The sequence below is a fragment of the Manis pentadactyla genome, chromosome 4, assembly GCF_030020395.1.
Source record: "Manis pentadactyla isolate mManPen7 chromosome 4, mManPen7.hap1, whole genome shotgun sequence".
NCBI classification, from domain to species: domain Eukaryota; kingdom Metazoa; phylum Chordata; class Mammalia; order Pholidota; family Manidae; genus Manis; species Manis pentadactyla.
This window is the reverse complement of record NC_080022.1, coordinates 11,434,837-11,456,944: the sequence shown is the minus strand read 5'-3', so window position 1 is coordinate 11,456,944 and position 22,108 is coordinate 11,434,837. Positions and strand designations below refer to the sequence as shown.

General features: G+C 34.6%; 1 protein-coding gene across 3 annotated transcripts in view; it reads right to left on the bottom strand.

Annotated features, from left to right (window-relative positions):
* SPEN (spen family transcriptional repressor) overlaps positions 1 to 22,108 on the bottom strand; it is an 85,538-nt gene that overhangs the window by 30,449 nt on the left and 32,981 nt on the right. The window lies entirely within an intron of this gene.

The following is a 22,108-nucleotide window of genomic DNA, read 5'->3' as shown; positions in this document are numbered from 1 at the left end:
TGTAAGGGTAATAAAAATAGGACAGTGGGCAAATGGGTTTTGGATTCAGAGATCTCAATTCAAATCTTGATTCACACATACAGCATGTATCCTCAGACCAGTCACTTATTAACCTCTTGCTAAGCCTCAGCTTCCACATCTGTAAAATGAAAATAACAATAGTACCAATCTCATAGAATTAAGATTTAAAAAAATACCCTACAGGTCTACAGAGTTTGGAGCATGAAGGCACTCAGCAGATGAAGTGGCACTGCTGTTACTCTTATTACTACTTCTACCACTACCTAGTGGATAAACGAATTTTTAGAAAAACATAAATATCCAAAGTAATTTCCCATGTGGTTTTAATTTGAAATTTTTGAAGGACTAATGAAGAAATCTCATGTAAATCACTTGAGTCTTACAAGCTTAGGCTCTTTGTGAATAACATGGGAAACATGAGTCAATGAAGTCGAATTTCTTACTCTATTCAGTTTAACACAATCCTCAAAGAGGAGTACAATCAGTTGAAAGACAAGGAGAAAAGATTACCTACACAGTTAGATTTAAAGAAAGATATGTTTAAGCAAGTTTATTATGCTTAGGAACCATGTGAGAAATATATATTCTTTTTTCAGTACTGGATGTACAAGACTGCTATGGTTTTAAGTTCTATTACAGCATTCTCAAATAAAAAGCTATTTACAAGTTCTACTATTTACAGGTTTCTGAAATTTTGCAACACACTCTCTTCTCCCTATTGGGGAAGGTTTACTTTTTAAGCAAATAACTTGCAGGGGTTAATCCACCTTAAATTAATCCACTATAGCTCTCATGTCCAAGACAATCTCTAAGCCAAACAGATGAGTAAATCCAACCCCAGGATCTGAGACAAATTTAGTATTCTCTCTTTTTTTTTTTAAAGAAAGAAATACTATAAGGAAACAGGGTGTTATAACTAAGAATTTACACAGCTTTTTTATTTGGCTCTCACATGCTATGGCAAAAGATGAACACTTCATGAGGTTGTCAGAGCTTGCTGCAGTTTAAAACAGGGAAATAAACCTATGCCAGTTAAAAACCAAAAGAAGGTATCTGAGTTACAAACTACTTAGGGATAAAAGCCTCAAGGTAGAACCACAAGTCATCACTGCCAGGCCTCCTTATGCATCACCAGGTTTGGTTTTCTCATCTATAAAAAAGTAATTTTTTTCTAAATCACTCAGTAAAAGTATTACTGGTACTAAGTGAACAGAGTACTATTTTCATTCAAATTAAAAGTTAACAAAATTTCTGTTCTTAGCACAAAAGGGAAAAAATGCTTATTGTATGTATTAAGTACTCCAAGCAATGAAGATTATTAACAAGGCCACCAGATGACTACAGTATAGAGTGTTATGTAATTTATTCCAACGAATCATAAAATAACCATTAAGGAAAATAATGACAATACTACCACTATTATATACACTAAAATTCTTTAGCAGCAGTGGGTAAAGAAGTAGACAAATATGGGTAAGAACAGAATTTCTGCTAGTGAACTAATCAATGAGGCTACAAAAACAAAGTTCTATGTAAGTCTGTACTATAAAAACGGAGAGGAAGGTGACCAATCAATGCTAACAATGACTTTAAAGTACAAAATAGTGAAAGAAATTACATATTATAAATGTCATACTTTCGTGGTGAATTCCCTGCTACCACACCAATTTTTAGACAAGATGTAGAAAACTTAACTGGCAGTATTACCTGCTGACCAATTTGAAATAACAAGAAAGGGGGAAAGGTTTTAAGATGAATTATGAAATGATAAAAATGATACTTTTGAATTAATATTTTGATATGCTAACCTAAATTGCAATGTACAATTTCAGTGAAGTCTATAAAATGTACTATGGATTTTAAGATCGTGAATCAAAATGAGCAAAAATTCAGACCCCAAATACTTTTCAGTCCTACTATATTGACAGAAAGCCCAAATGCCCAGAATACCTGTGTCAATTTTAATTTTTAAAAATTCCTACTGTTAAAACTGAAGAATTGAAACAGTTCAAGCACATGATATAGAGTATTTAGTGGTTTCTTAAAAGCCAATCAGCAGCTATTTCTATCTAAACTGTCTCAAAGTAGTAATGATGGTGTGTCAACTCTTAAGAAGGTGGACTGTAAATTTACCTGGCCACCAATTAATGTATGATAAAGGAGCCATGGATATACAACGAGGAAATGACAGCCTCTTCAACAACTGGTGTTGGCAAAAACTGGACAGGTATACATGCAAGAGAATGAAACTGGACTATTGTCTAATCCCATACACAAAAGTAAATTCAAGATGGATCAAAAGACCTGAATGTTAAGTCATGAAACCACAAAACTCTTAGAAGAAAACACAGGTAAAAATCTCTTGAATATAAACACAAGCAACTTTTTCCTGAACACCTCTCCTTGGGCAAGGGAAACAAAATAAAAAATGAACAAATGGGACTACATCAAGCTAAAAAGCTTCTGTACAGCAAAGGACATCATCAGCAGAACAAAAAGGCGCCCTACAATATGGGAGAATGTATTTGTAAACGACTTATCCAACAAGGGGTTAACATCCAAAATATATAAAGAGCTCACATGCCTCAACACCTAAAAAGCAAATAACCCGATTAAAAAATAGGCAGAGGATCTGAACAGACAATTCTCCAAAGAAGAAATTCAGATGGTCAACAGGCACATGAAAGATGCTCCACATTGCTAATTATCAGGGAAATACAAATTAAAACCACAATGAGATATCACCTCACACCAGGTAGGATAGCCAACATCCAAAAGACTAGGAACAACAAATGCTGGTGAGGATGCAGAGAAAGCGGAACCCTCCCCTACACTGTTGGTGGGAATGTAAATTAGTTCAACCATTGTGGAAGGCAATATGAAGGTTCCTCAAAAACTCAAAATAGAAATACCATATTACCCAGTAATTCCACTATTAGGAGTTTACCCAAAGAAAACAAGATGCCTGATTCAGAAAGACATATGCATCCTTATGTTTATTGCAGCACTATTTAATAACAGCCAAGATATGGAAGCAACCTAAGTGTCCATCAATAAATGAATAGATAAAGAAGATATGGTACATATACACAACGAAATATTATTCAGCCATAAAAACAAAACAGATCCTACCATTTGCAACAATATGGATGGAGTTAGAGGTTATCATGCTCAGGGAAATAAGCCAGGTGGAGAATGACAAGTACCAAATGATTTCACTCATTTGTGGAATATAACAACAAGGCAAAATTAAGGAACAAAACAGCAGCAGATTCACAGACTCCAAGACAACACTAGTGGTTACCAAAGGGAAGGGTGTGGGGAGAGGGTGTGGGGAGGGAGAAGAGGATTAAGGGGCATTATAATTAGCACACATAATGTAGGGGGGGCACAGGGAAGGCAGTATAGCACAGAGAAGACAAGTAAGTGACTCTATAGCATCTTACTACGCTGATGGACAGTGACTGCAATGGGGCAGAGGGGTCTTGATAATATGGGTGAATGCTGAAACCACAATGTTGCTCATGTGAAACCTTCATAAGATTGTATATAAATGATATCTTAATTAAAAACAAACAAACAAAAAAGCAAAACAGAATGAACAAAACATCAGTAGACTCATAGACACTGAGAAGTGACTAGTGGGTCCATTGGAGGGGTTGGGGTGGGTGGATGGGGAGTATGAAGGGGATAAAAGGGCACAAAAATTCTCAATCATAATATAAGTTGGTCACAGGGACAGTAGAATAGCATGGAAATATAGCCAATGATTCTGTAACATCTTTCTATGTTGACAGATAGTAACTGCACTAGTGGGGTGAGAATTTAATAATACGGGTAACTGTTAAACAACTGTGCTGTATATTTGAAACCAATATAAAATTGTACATCAATGATACTTCAATAAAAATATATACAGCTATCATTAACTTAGAAAAAAAATTTACCTGGCCACATCAATATTATACCAATATTACATTTTCAGCAAGAATTAAAAGTTCTAACTGGTAAAGAACTTGAAAAAACTACCATTTGAAAGAAATCTAGTATACTTACTAAGCACATACAACAATTAAGGCTGAATTATATCTTATATGTGTTTATAAGAAACCTAACAAGCATATCTGAACAAGATTTTCACAATGGAGAAATATAAGAATAAGTAACTGGTTACATAACAGTTTTTGGTAAATAAATACAGTACGGATGCCAGGATTCTCTTAAACCAAATTATAGTGTCAAATAATCAGTGATCCTACAGCCATTTTATACACAGAACTACTGTGAGCACTTAACTCTCAATACTGAAAACATCAAGGCACTGGGTATACTATTTATAAGATGACTCTGGGCTAAATTTGTTCATGTACAAGAGTAACATCTAATAACTGACTTCTAAGTCTGTATGCCTACATTATTTGTAAACATATGCTTATGTTAAATATGTGTCTATGCTGGCTTTTTTAAAGCTGGAATATTAAAAAGCTTTAATTAAAATAAGTTGGGCGAGGAACAAAAATCTAATATAAATGAATTTTTTTAAAAGGAGTATTAGAGAAACTAGAAAACTTTGCAATTAAAACAGGAGGGCCCATTTGTTAAAAGCAGATATAATCTCAAGTGGTAATTTTCTAACAACCTCTCTTCTCTTCCATCAGCTAGCCAATAATTAAAAGATACAAAATGCAGATTTTCCATCAGGCTTGAGCAATTCAAAATGTGCCCCCTGTCCTTGGTGTTTCCATCAGAGGAAAACAATCATCTAATTTCTTAAATGGAATGTATCACCACACCAGGTAATAAGCCCTCTATATCATATTTTTTACAGGTCCAAATTTTCAAGATGGTATGTATTTTTTTAGTGCAACAGTTTTCTAAATGTGGTTTGAGCACCTGAGGGCACCCAAGGTGCTTGGGGGGAATGCAGGGGTCTGTGAGGTCCTCCCTATTTTAATTATGTATCTGTGTAAGGCCAGATTTTCTTCATATACTTCACACACACAAAAATTACAATCACAATTTGAATACAGAAGTAGTTATGAGAACCTAGCTATCCTATTAATCCAGACATTCAAGAGATCTGCAAAATGATAAAACAATGCCACTTGTCTCACTATTTTTTTTTTAATAGTTATGTCACCCCAGCTGAAGATCTCAAATTAAAACGGGCTGGGTAGGCTCCTCTCCAAAAGCAAACAAGACCTTGAGATGGCCGGTCCCCCAAGGTCATGGGTGAAGATACTCACCTCCAATATGAAACCCTCATCCCTTTTGCCTTTCTGCTACTTGCTTTTCCTCTCTGCTAATGCACAGGAAGACAATGCTCCTTATGTCTAGCAACTTTCATTAAATCTACCATCAAGATCACAGCTGCACAACAGAAGTTCCTATAATATCTTGTTAGCAAAGTGGTTTTAGGTAATAGAAATTCTTTATGTTACTTATTGGCTTAACAAGCGTAAGTCTGCGACACAGCAAATACCTTCTCCTGTACCTAATCAACCTCTGGTATTGCAGCAAATACTAGAAATTAACAAAACATGTCCCTTGGCTAAAAACAGGTTGATCAGTGGTCTCACTGCTCTTGGAGAAACAGAAACAAGATACACAACCAGATGAAGACTCCACCAACCTGACCATCATAATCTACAAGTTTCACAACAAGACAAGAACAACTTAACAATCTGATGGTGACCAAAGTGGCATTAATACCAAATTTTTGGTTTATATCTCATGTATGAGAGGAAGAACAAAAGGGAAATAATTAACTAATTAAACACAGAGGTATTAGACCAAGGTGGTTTCAACACCTTAGTAGGTTGTGTAAGCAAACAGAAACCTAAACCTGTGAATGCCTCAAGGTCAAGAAATCAAATGTAAAGACAACCAATCACAGCCAATGTGGCTTTTCTAAATAAAGCAACACTTAAGCTATAACTGATCAAATATTTTCCTTGCTTTGCTTCTGTCTTTTCTCTATGAAATTTTTCCCCTATCTCCTATAACCACCTCCAGTTTGGCACTGCCCAATTTGAAAGAGTTATGTCAATAAATAAAAATTTCAAATTAAAACTTTCCATTTCTAATATGGCAAGTGTCAACAGATACTACCTAATGAACAAAAACTCAATAATTTAAGGTTGTAAGTGTCCTGAGCACTGAAAGCTAAAAACAAAAACAAAACTATACTAGTTTAGTGGACAGTTTGATGTGATACCAATTCCATTTTCAACTCTACCACTTCTAATATAACCTAAGCTGTTTTTCATTAAGAAAATGAAGAAGGAAATACTCAACTGTGTGGTCTAGAAAGGCACCTCATCTTGCCAGTCTGAACTTTAATTCCCCTACTGGGTCACCTCACCTCATGATCTTCAAAGGTCCTGCTAACTAGGGTTCTATTACTCTCCACCTACCTCTGACCTTTCATCTGTGACAGCTCCCAAATACTTAAAGGATAAAGTCTACGTTCTTCAACAAGGGAGAGAGGGGGGACCCTTTATAATGTGACCCCAAATTAATCTTCTAGCCTCGCCTTCTTATTCCCTTGTCACGACTCTCTTATCCCCTCTCTAATGATCATTATCTATACATGTAAGAGTATTATACCAGCTTCTAGTCATGGGCTCCTTTTAAAATTATTATTAGATACAAGTCCTTGGTTAAATCACTTCCTCTCTCATCCTTAATTTTCTTATCATGTAAATGTTGATTAATACCTACCACTTGTGAGGGGATGTAGTGTGGATTTATTCAGTTAAATATATAAAAAAACAAATAAAGTGCTTAATTAACACTCTGCCTACCACATAGCAAGCATAGGAAAGCTCTTGTCCATACCCATTCCTGTTGAAGGCACCTTTCTGTCCCTCCTTGCCTGCCCTGCCTTTAAGGATTAGCCCCAATGTTAACCTCCTGCTGTGCAGCTATTCCTGACATCCCCAAGCCACCCACAGCATTCAACTGGATTCCCAACCATATGTTCCTAAGCCTCTTTTACTATGGTATCTATCCCAAATCCCTTCACTTGGCATTATAACTACTATTTGCCAAACTCTTCAAAGACCAATACTGGCTTCATCTTTGTAAGCACAGAGCCTAGTATGGTGATGTGACTCCAAGAAATAACTGATTTGAACCATGCGAGCAATTGAAATTAATGCCTAGGAAAGCACACCAAGTTCAGTACAATGAACGTATTAACTAAACTTAGTATCTAATAGCAAAATGAAGATTTCTGATAAAATATTACATTGTTGCAAACTGCAAGGTATTTCTTTCTTCTTTAATGTTTCACTGATTACTCAAGAAAAATAGTGGCCATTTTAAGAGTCTGGAACTTTAACTGATACATATTAATAACTGACTGAAAAATCACTGATATCTCTAAAAAAACAGAACACTTTGTGGATTCTGTTATGTAGAACTTTGTAGATTAATTTTAAAAATAAACATTTTGGAGATGAAAACAACAGTAAAATTAAAACATACACATGAAAAATGAAAAATGCTTTAAATGTCTACCAAAGTCCAGAGTCTTTAGATACACTATTCTATTTCATTCACAAATCCTGTAATTGTTAATCATCAGTGGCTCTCAATGGGGGCCATTGTTCCCAAGGGACATTTTGGTTGTCACACTGGGGGGTGAGGCTTACTGCCATCCAGTGAATATAGGGGCAGGGATGCTGCTAAACATCCCACAGCACAGGACAGCCCCACAACAAAGTAGTTCTGGCCTCCAACGTGAATAGTGCCAAGGGTGAGAAACCATGGCCTATGTTATTTCTTTGACTGCTTTCCCTTCTTTTTGCAAATCCAATGTGCTAACTTTAAGCTGCAATTCAAATGTGGGATCCATCAAGTGACTGTTGATCCTTAATACAAATATATCATGTCATTAAAATATTTGAGTAACTCTGAAACTTACAGGAAAAAAAAGTAAAGAAGAAAGGTCAACTTCTGAAAATTAGACTACTCAAGAGGACGCTGGGATGTGAAACATGCTGGTGTCACCTGATTTTGAAAAACATGATAAAAAGGGAAACCGCAAATAGCTTTCCACAGTATATGCTTTGCCATGTCAGTACAGGGGCCAAAATATTTTAGACAAAACTGTTTTATAATTTTAAGCAAATAATAGGTGAAATATACAGTATTGCTACCCATACTGTAGTAACGTTTATACCAATGAAAACTATTCCATTCATATTAAGCCTAGGGATTTAAGGTTATAGTTTAGTAAAACAATTACATTCTTCCTCACCAAAGTACCATGTTCAGAAGAATTAGTAAAACTTCTATTTTGCATAAAGAGCTTAATGGGGTATTTTGTTTTATAATTTTAAGGAATTGTAAATTTGCCTTAAAAAAATGACAGTTAAGAGCAAAAAACTAATCAGTGCAAACATGGGCACCTTTGAACTTGAACAGACATTTCTCCAAAGAAAATACACAAATGGCTAAAAAGAACATGAAAAGATGCTCAACATGACTAAGTGTTCAGAAATTCAAATCAAACCCACAATGATACCATTTCACATTTATTAGGATGGTTATTATAGAAAAACACAATATAACACATGTTGACAAGGATGTAAAGAAACTGGAATCCTTGTGCATTGCTGATGCAAAGGTAAAATGGTATGTGGGAAACAGTATGGCAATTCCTCAAACAATTACAATTACCATTCTACAATTCTACTTCTGGGCATATAACCAAAATAATTTTAAGTGAGGGACTCAAAGAGACATTTGTACATCCACATTCATAGCATGTTTAATAGCCAAGAGATGGAACCAACTCAAATGTCCATCAACAGATCAATGTATAAACAAAATGTAATGTTTGCATACAATGGAATATTATTCAACCTTTAAAAGGTAAGAAATTTTGACACGTGCTAAACTTGAATGAACCTTGAGGACATTATGCTAACTGAAATAAGCTAGTCACAAGAGGAACAAATACTGTATGCCTCAACTTTTATGAGTTAACTATAGAGTCAAATTCTTAGACAGAATATAGAATGGTGGTTACTAGGGACCAGGGGAGAGGAGAATGCGGAGTTGTTTAATGGGCATGGAGTGTCAGTTTGAAAAGATGAAAGGGTCTGTAGGTGGGTGGTGGTGAGGGTTACACAACAATGTGAATGTACTTGAAGCCACTGAACTTACAATGAAAAATTGTTGAAGTAAATTTTATGTTGCTTTACACACACACACACACACACACACACACACACACACACACACACACACACACGACCCTTTAAGAAGTTAAGTACAAAGTAAATGGTTCTTCTCTTTGTTCCTGAGAAAAAGATGAGAGGTTCTAAACCAGTCAACATAATAGACTACCTACCACTTTTGTCAATAAGGCTCTGCTGAATCAAGGGGTCTCACAACCTGGTTTATTCAGGTAAAGTTCCTTAGAAATGATTTCAGAGAAATGTCAGCTCTTAAGTAGTGATTCTCCAACTACTACAAAGAATTAGAGAAAGCCCTATAGAACTTGTGTATAAATGATCTTCAGGGCCAAAGTTAATGAAAAGTTGTCTGAATTACTTAACTATAGATAGTTATTGAGAAAAACTATTGATAAAGAGTGACAATGCATTTTTTATTATGGAACTTTAATTTTGTTTTTATCCACAGATTTCTTCTATCATTAGATATAAAGACTTCTAGTGGAAAAAGATATGAGTAAAAAAAGAGATAATAACTAACAACAGAGTGAATTGACAAAGAGGAGAGCTTTCTCTTATTAGACAAGGTAGAGGCAGGAAAAGAACCATAATTGACCAGCAGTCATTTTTTTTTTACTGCAATTAGCTTTTATTGTATATAAAACACTAATAAACTTCCTAAGGATTCTAAACATAGTAGAAAATCTAGACCTCAGAAATGAACTTTTCTTGGGTTCTAGTTTCCATCTAGTCTTCATCGATGAGCATTTATAAATATCAAGCATGTCTAAACCTTAGGTTCTGGCTCCACATTAAGATTAAGATTAAACAGATTTTGTGTTCATGGTCACTAATACAGTGGTAAATTCAATTACAGTAATTAAATGTTTTTATTTCTCTTCTTATTTGGAAGTCCAATAGTTTACATTAAGTGAGGGAATAAACTAAGAACTACTTTTTAAAGAGTGCCTTATTTTGGCAGGAAAATACTGCTTAAAATTGAGCTTAACTACACTGTATGTGGTTAGCTTCCTCACAAATGATTAAATACAAGTAACTCTTTGGGTTGCAATTACAGCTGCAGCTAATGTTTTTAAGCTTATTAGGTCCTTGGTTGGGATTAAATAAAAGGCATATGCAAATAGTTAATCCACAGGATGACTGCTGGATAATTAAAGCTTACCCACACCCAAAAAAAACCCTGAAGAAGTATTATTTGGTCTTTAAAAAGGAAATTATAACATTTGCTACATGTATGAATCTTTAAAATATTACACTAACTGAAATAAGCCAGATGCAAAAAGACAAATACTGTATGATTCCATTTGTATGAGTTACTTAGGTCAAATTGGTAGACAGAAGGTAGAAGGGTGGTTTACCAGGGACAGGAGTTAATAGGGACAGTTTCAGTCTGGGAAGATGAAAAGTTCTGGAGATGGTTGGTGGAGATGGTTACACAACAAGTATATGTACTTAATCCCACTAAACTATGCACTTAAAAATGGTTAAAATGGTAAATTTTATGCTATGTATATTTTGCACAAATTTTTTTAAAACACTGAAGTCTTACAAGTTTTACACTCAGTGAAATAAGCCAGGTGGAGAAAGATAAGTACCAAATGATTTCACTCATCTGGGGAGTCTAACAAAGCAAAACTGAAGGAACACAACAGCAGCAGACTCACAGACTCCAAGAAGGGACTAGCAGTTACCAAAGGGAAGCACTGGGGGAGGGCAGGTGGGGAGGGAGAAGGGGATAAAGGGATATCACGATTAGCACACATAATGGGGGGTGGGGGGCACAGGGAAGGCAGTATAGCACAGAAAAGACAAGTAGTAACTCTATAGCATCTTACTTACACTGATGGACGGTGACTGCAATGGGGTGTGTGGAGGGGACTTGGTAATAGAGGTTAATGTAGTAACCACAATGTTGCTCATGTGAAACCTTCATAAGATTGTATATAAGTGATACCTTAATTAAAAAAAACAAAAACTGAAGCTTTACAAGTTTTCACATTAAAAACATAATTTGTGGTTTCAAAACCTATTGTTCTCATAACAATATCAAAAATGGCAAGAGGCTATGCTCTTGTTAAACTATTACTTAGAATCATGTGGTTTATTTTCTGGAGGGCTAAAATCACCTGGTTAAAAACTTTAAGAACAATTACAAGGTAATGAACTAGCCGAGAAACTTAATCACAAAGTACTGCTTACCATTTTGTGTTCCCATTTGATGGGGACAGATATGTGATCAGATTTTGCTACAGGTACAAAATTCATAGTGGGTAATGTGAAAAAATTATTTTTCTACATATTCATACTGTGTTCAAACTACCTTGGCCCTAGAATACTTTCAGTGTAAGTTCCAAAGAGCCTGTGCCTGCAGAACCATTACATTCTTGGCAATCCCTTAAGTCTCAGAAAACCTGCTACTCAATAACTCAAAGCAAAAAGCATCAAACCTGAACGCTCCTGAGAGTAATAAACAGATATAACATGTCTGCCTAAGGAACAAGAAATTCTCCTGTGTGGCAGCAAAGGCCTTTAGAACATGCATGCATTGTCTTATTTAAGGGACAAACTGAGAAGAAATCTAAACTCTCAGTTATAACACAGTGGAATTTTCTCATTTCCTTAACCACACACACAGTACATAAAATCCAATAGATTTCTTGAACTAAAATGTTTCAAAAGGCATAAACTGAGGAAGCATACAGATCAAGAATGGTTATATACAACTGCTGTGGCCTTTACCAAAACCACAAGTAAATTTAAAACTTTGGGTTTTGCCTTTTTCCAAGTTAATTTTGATGCTAACTACATCTCCTTCCTATACAGAATAAAAAAAGAAGTTTGCTATTTCCCACTTCTGAGCTTTCATATTAATTAAGACAGTTTCAGACCCAAGAGGTTAGAAGGGCACCTAGCTCCCCATCAGTACACATAAAGCCACCTACTAGTTGGTGCACTTGCGTATTTATTTAAAAATGACTAAATTACTAAGAAACTCCAGTCTAGAGTACTGCTAAAGTAACTCCTCTGCAGTTTCTTCCAGCATAAAACACACACAAAGCTACAATCCAAGACACAGCACATTCAAGAGGCTAGTCTGCTCCTACCATTGAAAATGACAAAGAATCACAGAACTCCCCAGTTTAGGTTATATAAATCATGTCTTGAAGCAACATAGGCGTCTATTAAGTGTGTCTTATTCTAATCCCAACACCAGAATTCCACTGTGTGTTAGTAGACATATTTTAAACCCCTACCAAAAGTATTGGCAATCACTTTTAAATTACCTTCAGATTAAGATGTTTTGCTTTTTTTACCCTGAGTTAAAAAAAAATTACTCTAGCTAAAATGATTTAATTTTCTTCCTAGGAGATTAAACTGACTTATTTGGGGCTTAGATATTAAAGTTATATTTAAAATATAAAGATATTAAAGTAAACAGCTCAGACATTCCCTTGGCCACCCTGGGAATCAACATGCATAAGGCCTGACCAATACTAAATTTGTTAGATAGAATCTGGAAGTAGTTCCAGTCCATATTTTAGGCTTAAGAGTCCCAAGAGCCTTTTCCATTAATCCATAATTTCAAAGTGAATAGAAGGGTCTTAAGAATTAAAAAAGAAAAGAAAAAGAATGGATTCTATTCTTCTTTAAACAAAATGAAAATCATTAAATGGATGCACAAATTACTTTGTGGCATTATATCTTGCTAGGGGCTTGCTTCTAGAACAGTACTGTCCAAGAGAAATTTAATTGAAACCAAAAATGTTATTTAAAATTTTTAAGTTAGCCACACTTTAGAAAGTAAAAAGAAACAGGTGAATTTTAATAATATATTCTACTTAATGTAATATACTCAAAATACTATTTCAACAAGTCAACATAAATACTTGTGCTATATCCTCAAAATTCAGTATGTGTATTTAAAATAGTTCTACTGAGATATAATTTCACACCATAAAATCGACCCACCTAAAATTGTAAATATAACAGTTTAAGCAAATGTAGAGTTATGCAATTCATCACCATAATGTAACTACATCACTCCAGAAAGAAACCTCGTTACCTATTAGCAATCACTCCCCATTCTCTTCCACCCAACTCTAGACAACCACTAATCTTTTTGTCTCTATAAATTTACCTATTCCAGACATTTCATACAAACAGAATCACATAATATGTTATCTTCTGTACTGGCTTCTTTCACTAAGCATGTTTTTGAGGTTGATCCATGTTATAGCATGGATCAGTAAAAGGTGAGCAGACTAGCTACATCTCAAGTGCCCAACTGCCACATGTGGCTAGTGAATATGGTATTGAACAATCTAGGTGTAGAACCTAAAAGCTCCCTAATAAACAAGAATATCACCCTTTAAACAAGGGGCCATGTTAAAGCCATTACAAAGCTTAAAGAAATGCTATTTATGAGAGGTAACATTTGGAGATTTATTTAGTACATTTAAAAATAATTGTTATTAGTGTACATAAAAGCCATTAAGAAAAACTAATGCCAGGGTGTTATCTTGATAAAATTACATATATTTCTTGTTATAATTTCACATAACTCCAACAAGTGAACAAAATGATTTCTAAGAGCATAAATTTTCACTTTAAAAGTATAGAGGAATTAATAGAAAAAGCAGAACTTAAGTAATTAAAGTTTAAAGTGTTTAAGTACTCTGGAACTACCTTTGTTGATGATTTTTTTTAAAAACCACCACTTGTTTGGGATTACAAAACAATTCATCCAAGTTAAGACAATTTCTAAATACGTAATGGCATTAAGAAAACTCAAGTGGTTATTAACATAAGGCAAATTATAGATATGTTTAACCCTAATTACTGAGCTATATATGTTTTCTCACCTAATTCTAAGAATATATTTTACTGCCTTCATCTTGGCATATATTTGTCATTTCCTCTTCTACACCAAGAGAAGTTTTTATTTAGAGTATGACTTTGAGATTCTTAGGAGAAACCAACTCTTTGCGAAGTTAATTTTTAAATACATTTCACTTACTATGTGTCTACCTGGAAAAAAGTTCATTTAACAAAGTGGATTGAGGAAGATACTCTACAGAGGTGACTTTATACAATTTCTAGCAGCAGTAAACTCTAGTAGCATATAATTTAATGAATGACTAACAATTTAAGTGAATTACCAGCGGGTGCTCTTTCCATTTTCTCACAGGAGAAGCAATTGCAAAACTACCCTTTATAGATAAAGGCTATCACTCAGTTTGTACTGTAAGATACAGATTAAAAAAAAAAAAAATTAGGGGGAGGGTGCCCGTAATGAAACCTCAGCTAATTCTGAGCTTCAGACAATGCTAATGTTTAATTTACAGTTTAAGCAAATGTAGAGTTATGCAATTCATCACCATAATGTAACTACATCACTCCAGAAACTATTAAATGAGAATATCACTTTTTCTTTCATTTCTGTGTATGGTTCAGGGTAGGGTGAATTGTTACCACGACTGCTAAGAATGAAAAGAACTCAAAAAGGATAAAAGAGAAGCACAAGATCACCAGAACTGCTGAGTAAACTTTCTACCATATGAAAAAAGACCAATATAGGTCTCAGGCTCATTATAAAAGCTTAAAACGTAAGTAAGATCATGGAAGTTTACATTTTCTACAAAACCCGGGCAACCAGAAGAACAAAGTTAAGTGTGCTCTTTATTTGTGGCTTTAATATTTCTCAGTGACTTCAGTGCTCTCTGATCAGGAATTAGGCCATGTTTAATCACTTAACTCCCTTATTTCTCAAAGAGGAAGCTGAGGAAGAGGCTTTTTATGCACAAAGCCATGACGCTAAAAATTTGCAGTTTAAGCATAATATTTTTTAAGAGTTTGCTTCCAAGTCAAACATACAATTTGGCATAGGATTTTTAACTTTAAAGTGTTTTCTGTAGGAGTTTATCTGAATTACTTTTTGTTAATTTTTAAAGCAACATTCAAAACATTTACATCAAGATTAAACAAAAACTCACAAGATACCAGGTCACAAGTTTACCCAATATCTGTTTCATTTCTTCTACTTATCTATCAATCAATCAAACCAAAGTACACTCCAGTACAAGTGGAAAGAATGAAAGGGGTAAGGAAGGGACAGTTCTTTACTTCAGACTTAACTAAAAGCAAAGTTCCTGGGCAACTCTGGTAATTAATAAAATAAATTTTGGGTAGTAATTTATCACCAAATGCAGACCATATTATGATATGTCTAAGTAGTAGAATGGAAAAGTTGTTTTTCAAGCTTTAGCTTCTGAAAGGCAGAAGACAAAAAATTACAGCTAAAACAAGGGAGTAATGAAAGATGTATTGAAAACAGTAGAGGTTGCACAAGGTGCACAAGGTTTGTAGTCTTCAGCTCCTTACTTTACTGTCTGAAAAGCCTCCTCCCTAGGAACAAACCTAGGTTAATTGGCTGCCCCTTCACAAATGCTCCTCCCTGCAGCCAGCCCAGTCACAGCCCAGAAGCCCGCCCCAACCTGCCGCGCCCTACACCACCCCCTGGGCTGAGAGCCGGGCAGAAACTCTGGCAAAATAAGAAAGCCTCTGGGAGGTGGCAAGCAGCCAACTCAAACTGGATAACTCCAGTTTAGGCTGGTTTGAGTCACAAACAAGCAGTTCCTAGCTTTCCCTACATATCCAGACACACTGACTGCCCAGGCAGCACACAAAGAGCTCTCATTTGCTGTGAGAGCTCAGTCTACCTTGTTCTCATTTCCCTAGCAGCAGAGGATCTTAAATGAAAGCAGGATTCCCAGTACAGAGTAAATATGGGTCAGCCCAGCACTTGTTTCCAAAACTACCTATTCGGTACAGATCCCTAATGCTGACAACACCTACACCTCTCCAATGCCTTACTGAAATGCTGTACTTAACAAAAATGGAAATCATTCTATTTCTAGATCTCCATAATGGAAGTTAAGCCCACCAGAGCAATCAGAAAGCAAACACTTCAGTTTCCCATACGTAGCACAAAAAAGGTTTGGCTGCCTAATAGGACCTCAAAAGACAGAGGCTGTGTATAGCTTATTGTCCAACTATACAGCAGCCTAGAAAGGAATGTGTTTCAAAAATGTGGGCTCCTCAAAAGTGATCTCAACAGTCTGCCTGCCACTGATAGGAGTAGAAAAAAATACTAATTTAAATACACACAAAAATACACACATATATAATGTATATATGCATCAGAAAGAAAAAATATATATATATATATATATATATTCTTTATGGTATACTTCTCTCTAAGACACACACTGCTAAGCATTTATTCCAGGCTGCTAAACAGCCCCAAAACTGCATTAGGAGTGAATGAGCAAATGTGTTTTTTTGTAAAGTAATAGATACTTAAGGCAGTCAGTCACTCAAAATGGGTCAAGACTTAATGTGCATTTTAAATTTGATAGTTTTCTCCACAACTGTAGACACAGTAACATTCCTGCTATTCTCTTTTTTCCATCAATCCTTCTCTCTCCAAGTAGGTAACTTTTTAAAGAACTTAATGGTTCAAGGACAGAGTACAGTTAACCATACAGTCAATAAAACCACTAGTTGTCTTTTACTGAATTCCATCACAAATAAGGGTTTCAAATTTCAAGATAAAAACTTCATTTAATAGCTGGAAATAGATCAATGAATACATTTTAATTGTAACACTAATTTTCAGCAACACATTCTCCCTTTTGAAATCTCAGATAATTTCAACTAACTAAAAAACTGTAAAAATGAGGCAGAAGGACAAAGGAATAAATAAGACAGGCAAAGAATGGTTGTGAAATCCAGAAATAAATCAGCTAATTAAAATGGTATTCTATTTGAGTGTAAATATTTTCAAATTAAATGAAAATAAGGGGCAAAAGATAAATATCCCTCCTAAGATTATTATCCTTGACTTTAGCTTCTTAAAGGCTGACATAAGCCTCTACTGTTCCTCCTTGAAAGTCCTCTGAATGCTCCCAAAACAAACACTTCACTTGTTATCCCCCAAATTAATAAACATCTAACTGATTTTCACATGTTAGCACAATTTATGTTGTTTCAATGGTGTCTGAGCACAGGTATCTTCTCTTTACAGAGAACCAAAAATCCCTTTTCAATTTAAGCAATTTGTCACAACTGACAAAGTAGCAAAGAGGAGAAAGGTTAGTATTATGCAATAAAACCTACTTTTATTTCTTTTTTTTATTTCTTTATTTACTAAAATTTTATTTTAAAACTATGCAACTAACAACAGAAGAGCTGGGGAAAAAAAGAATCATAGTTTCTAATCACCAATTTCCCAAGTATGGTTTAATTTCAGTTTTTATCATTTTTTCTAAGAGTAAAAGGCATTATTTATAGTGGTAGTGACTTTCCTGTTAAAAAAATAAACAACAAACTATTTTGGCCCCACAAAATTTCTCTAGAATAAGAAATCAAAATAAGTGCCACAAAACAAAATTTTATCTCCAACTGAATCCAGAAACTATTCACTACTATAGATAAGATCACTTTTGATGGTAAAAATTCAAATATATTTTTATGATTAAACATCACAATGATCACCAAAAAAAAAAATCGCTATTAATTTCTTTAACAGTTTAGAAAATAACTTTTAATTCATATGTATCTATTAAAATTGCTGCCATATCTGACAGTTTCCAGCACATAATACATATCATAGCAAATTGTATAGCCAGGTAATAAAATGAGCATTCCTTCCCCCAGTCAACATTCTAAATAACCATACTTGTAAAATAAGAGGAATGGAAGGTACAAAGTCACTGTCACTTTGATACATGCAATGCCACTATTCCCAATGGCTTCCCTCTCACCTTTTCAGCCTCATCCATATCCTTTCACAAGTCTGCAAGATAACAGCGATTTTGAAAATTTTTCTACCTACACTTGAAATTATCTTATAACTAAAATAAATAAACTGCAAAACTTTCTTATGAAATCAGAGACAAATGGTATTTGAATAAAATTCCCCCTCTAGGAAACTGTAATCTAGAACACCAAGATTGTTTATAAAATGATTAGAACTGGTCTTTAAGGAAAAGAAAAAAAAGCTTATTAAATTAGGGACTTCTGTGCTAATACCTTTTTAGTTAAAAGTGTCACATTCCTTTTAATTATGTCTAATGTAAAAATCCATAATATGTTCAATATTCTAATTAGGTTTAAAATAATTTAGGTAAAATGATATTACATTGTCTAACAGAAAAAAATGAGTAGGGCTATAGACAACTTTTGATGTAATATAAAAACATTGTTAATTGTTTTAATTTATGTATTTATATATTTCATTTCCCTTTCAGTAAAAAAGTAAATTATGCTAATACAAATATATTAGACAAGAAAGAGGTATAAAGTATGCCCTATCTTAACAAAACATTAGAGGTGAAATGTCTGATTGCTCAAGTTGTATAGGCTTTTCTTGTTACTTTAAGCGAACACCACAAAGGGTATCTCACATAGCAGTTCTGCGCTGGAATTGACTTTGTGTGTCTCTCTCTCTTTCTGCTCCGTCCCCAAGATTCTTCCTTTAATCTTCCAACTACAACAATTAAAAAAAACATTCTAATAATGTAGTAACTATACAAGGAAAAATGCAGGAGATGTCATCAAATACATTTTTTAAAATCACGCCAATTTCTAAAATCTATTTAAGAAGAAAGCTTGCTCTAAATTTATTTCTTCCAACAGGTAACAGCACGATTTAAAGCTATATGGTTTACTTAAAGCTACAGAGACAAGAGCCAGTGAATGAGATGTCTGTCACTCATTGCAGTTATTTTCATGTAGCTATCTTTGCTTATTTCTACATTAATTTTAAGTTTCTGTCTAAATGCCTATTTCTGTGATCAGAAAAATAAAAATCTGCAGTTACTTGACATTTTCTTTAGACAAACCAAAAGGGTCCAGAGGTACAATAAGGAAAAAGCTGACCAAAATCCCCCCCGCCAAATTGTAAGGGAGCATAAGCAGCCTTCGATAAAGCTGGAAAGATGCACCTAGCCATAGACACCCAGATTAACTTAATTACATGTTAATGCTTAATTAGACAAATGTAAATTTTGTTTTGGATTAGCCATAGCCAATGTTTAATCCAGTCTTGGAACTCCACACAACCTGCTATTTTATTTCTCAAATTTGGTACACAAAAAATATTTGTTAAATGGGTGGCTGAACGTAAACTCAAAAGTTAACTTTAGTCTAATGAGAGGATTAGGGAAGTAACCTACCAATGGGGAGAAGTTGCAACAAGGAAAAGTTTTGGGTTATCCAAATCTCAACTCTGTCCCATTACTCTTTCATCTATTCCCCCCTCTTTCAGCAAAACTTTACGAGGTACAGAATTCAAGAGCTAACTGCAGCTACAAAGATGCCAAGACCTGTTTCTGGCAATCTGGTGAAGTCTATGGACCACTTTTCAGAATAATGTTTCTTAACACATAAAGTTAAATAAATATGAATAAAAAGGAAAACAATTATTGACAGCTATTAAAATGTTTAAAATTTCATGATATAGTAATATTATGTCTTTATTAACATTAAATAACAATACCTAACATAGAGTTTACTTCCCCAGTAATGATGAATATAAGCCCAATTTTGAGATATCTGCAACTATAATAAAAAAATTACCTGTGGATTTATACTGGTAACAAAGTAACTCATATTGTCAATACTACATTTTTCCTTGCCTACTTTCCAAATAGGAGGCAATACTTGTTTTAGCTACAGTTTAGTGAAAAGATGTAATTTTTTCTTCATCCCAGTTCAGGGACCCTGAGTCTGCCCAATCATCTTTGGCTGTGACCAAAGTAAATAACTGGGAAACAAAGCTCTGTCAAAACTGTTTTAAGATATTAAGGAAGTTTATAAACTAATTTAACTAAAACTAACTCTTCAATTCCTTTGGCCTGTATTAAGGAAAATCTGTACAATGTGACAGAAAAAAATTCCAATGAGAGGAAACTACAGAAATAAAGTACATTCAACTTCAATCAAGGGCTTTTAAAATAAATGCTTTTGTAGGAATTTATTAATGTAATTTTTTGTTGAATGGAAAAGTAACTCCCTAAATGACCAAGACAGAGAAAAGAAACATACAGCAGCACAGGGCTGTACATATGAATGTTTATACCATTAAGCCCCAATTCCCACCAGTTAAATACTGTGAATAGTTTTGCAGAAACAGTTGGCACATCATTTATAAGGACTTCACAACTAGACTGCCATTAATCCCATGTTTACTCATTTGAAATGCACTCCTAGAAATCTGTTCACCAAAGCTGTAACAATTAAGGGGGATGGAGGGTGATTAATTTCCTAGTCAGTCATGTAGACAAAATAGAAACTTGTTTCTACAGATAAAACCAAGCAATATTTTCCCTACTGTAAGATGTTAATTTTAAACATTTTTAAAAGGACTTGCAGTGGGCACAGTTTCACAATCATAAAGTTTTAATGATTACAACTCCCTAGCATATTACTTTGGTGATAGACAGTGACTGCAATGGGGGTGGGGGAGTGGGGGGTGAGGACTTGATAATATGGGTGAACGTGGAAACCACTATGTTGTCCAGGTGAAACCTATGTAAGATTGTTTGTCAATGATACTTTAATAAAAAAAAGTTTTAACAATTAAAAAAAAAGAATTTATTTCTTCCAAAAGAAAACTGAACATTCTGAGTCTACATAATATCTCAAAATACTACACTTTGACATCATTATAATTATAGAAGAGGACATGTGATAAAAGGGAGGCAGAACCCAGGGATAAAGGATATGCTCTGAACACAAAGAATTTTATTTCTGCTCCGTTGCTTCAATCACAACATAATGACCAGTTAGCTAACTACATCAATTCTGCTTCATCCTTTGTGTGAACTAAAAAGTTATATCTAAGTATTTTCACTGTTTGTTAAGCATATACACTGAGAAAAGCAATATACTAGGATCTGCAATATGCACAAAGGAAGACCTGATTCTGTTCTTACAGGACAGCAACAAAAGGCCATCATTCAGTCATATCTCCAAAAAGCTCAGTTTTTCATAAACCAACATAACCTGATTCTTAATACAGTGTCTCTCCCACTTGTGACAAGCTAGACACTCTCACAGTCCAAGTTTTCCTTCTCCGAGCTATCTAAATAGCCCCCTAACTAGAATCTCTGTCCTTCCTATTCTCTGTCACCCAGATGTCTTTCTAAAGCACAGATCTCAACAAACTACCTCCCTTCTCAAAATCCTTCAATGGCTCATCTCTGCAATAAAGAAAACCCAAAATCATTAATGTGCTTAAGTCATTCTAAATTATTTGCTGTTCTCAAAACATTCTTCCACCCACTTGTATCTCTTCAAGTTGTTCCTTCTGCCCACAATGTTCCTGTCTAACCTAAAACTCATCTCCTCTTATTAAAGTCCTACATATCCTTCATAGCCCTAACTCATAAAAATTTCCAGCCCTAAGTAGGAATCAGGCAGCTGACAGAAGAGGAAATATCCTCTATGATGGTTTAATACCCATGCAGATTTTCTAAGTTCATCCTGCCTTTGTGGCAGTTGTCTTTCTAACTATAAATATTCAGAAGCAGGCAACTGTTTCTTTTGATTATAAAAACAGAATAGCTCCTCAAACTCATCAGCTCTCTTCTGAGTTCAATCAAGATTTCCAGCCTGCAATGCTAATAAGGGCCAGATTCCAAACCACTGCAGCTCCCACTAAAGGATGCCACCCTGAAGGCCTTGTACTTCTTCTTTAACTTCAACAGTCACAGCAATCAGCTGGATTTTCAATAAACTTTGATCCAATGGAATTCAGTGGCATCCCTTTTAATGAGGTAGATTTGGGAAAAATGACTAAAACTTGAGTATCT